Source organism: Trichinella spiralis, assembly GCF_000181795.1.
Source record: "Trichinella spiralis strain ISS 195 chromosome Unknown Scfld2, whole genome shotgun sequence".
Classification (NCBI taxonomy): Eukaryota; Metazoa; Nematoda; class Enoplea; order Trichinellida; family Trichinellidae; genus Trichinella; species Trichinella spiralis.
The window spans coordinates 8,254,483-8,256,140 of record NW_003526941.1 but is presented as its reverse complement, the minus strand read 5'-3'; positions in this window follow the sequence as shown (position 1 = coordinate 8,256,140).

Sequence of the window (1,658 nt, the reverse complement as noted above, 5' to 3'; positions counted from 1 at the left end):
TAGCATAAAGTTACTCTTCTGACCTAGAAATGCATGTATGCTTTGAAAACGTATAACAATGTAATGAGCAAACACCAAAGATTATAATAATTGCTGAACAAGAACAAAATCCTGAATACGTTACAGATCAAAGCCACTATCTATCATAAATAATATTATGGCGTAAATTAAAGAAGTATAAAATAGTGTCTTACGTAAATGAGGCTGTACTAGCACGATGATAATACTTTTCAGATTAATTGTTGAACAAGCACAACTTCTTTTTCTATTCCAAACTGCACTATACGCTGTTAGAAGTATCGTGAAGTAGAGTTTGTCTACTTGCATTCTTGGATGAACAACCACCAACCGATCATGTGAAAACTTACCCTTACTACTCATATTGCTTTATGGATATATATTAATATATAGAAAAAAAGGTAAAAAGCGAAAAAAAGCGGACTGACAGGGTTCACCAATTATACAGCAAGTTTCTCATGGATTCTTTAGTACATTCAAACTGCATCATATTGTACACCCTCCATTTGTGATTAACACGTTGTCTGATGCGAACAGTATATGAATAGAACAGGGGCTCAGGAATGAAATATCACTTACCACCTAACTGAAGACGGTATTGAGGAAAAGAGCCCAACGCGTTTCTTGACTGCTGCTCTAAGCACTGATTAACTAAATGACCACGAGGACGACATTCTTGAAATTGGATGAAGATCAAGTCTAAGAAATAAGAATAGTTAGTTTAGCATAGTTGAAATCACCCCACGTATAGTGGTAATAGCGGAATGACATCAATATAATCGAAAATTTTACTAATTATAAAAGTTTTTATGTTCGTATTCAACCTTCATATAATATTATAAATTGTAAATGAATTCCCTTTTCAGTGTTGATTTAAACACCTGTTGCATCTCATGAATGTAAATAAAGGAAAATCAGATTAAATAAACATCTATAATATTACATAAAACTACTGCTACCAAGGAAAAAGATAATTAAGCTGTAATGCAATATATATAGGGGTAAATCCTTGATGAAAAATAATCACCCAATAAATGAACAGAATTAAGGAGCTAATAAAATATTACTACACATTCGTCCAATTGGTGATGAAAATTGAGTAACTAATAACATTGCACAATTCATCAGCCAATTAATAACGAAACCATTACAACCTATCAACGAACAGCCAATCACAAATTTGTGGCAAACTTTTTGCAAGCGAACGATGAAAAAATCAAGACTAATGGCAAGGTCTACAATTCAATAAAACTATACAAGAACAAGAACTGGTAAAGTGTGAAAATGTCAGTGGAATTGCAATTTGTAATCAAATTTAGATTTTATTTACATTTCAATCCGTCCTGAAACAATGTTTATAAATTTATTCCAATTGGAAGGAAAATGAAGAAAAATCGACTTGCCCAAAACAAAGAAATATTGCACAAGACTTCACAATTTCAACGAATATCTCACGATAATGCAAAAAACGTTTCCTATATCAAAGTTCAACCATTCTGAAGCCGTTTAAAGGGAGTTAGAAATGGGTGCTTTTCTGTGTATTAGGATAGGCGCATGCAAACTTTAGAGGCCCATTTATATTCACAAAGGAATGGGTTTAGTATGCCATAAGAACTTTTCCAAGAACTTTCCTAATTCCA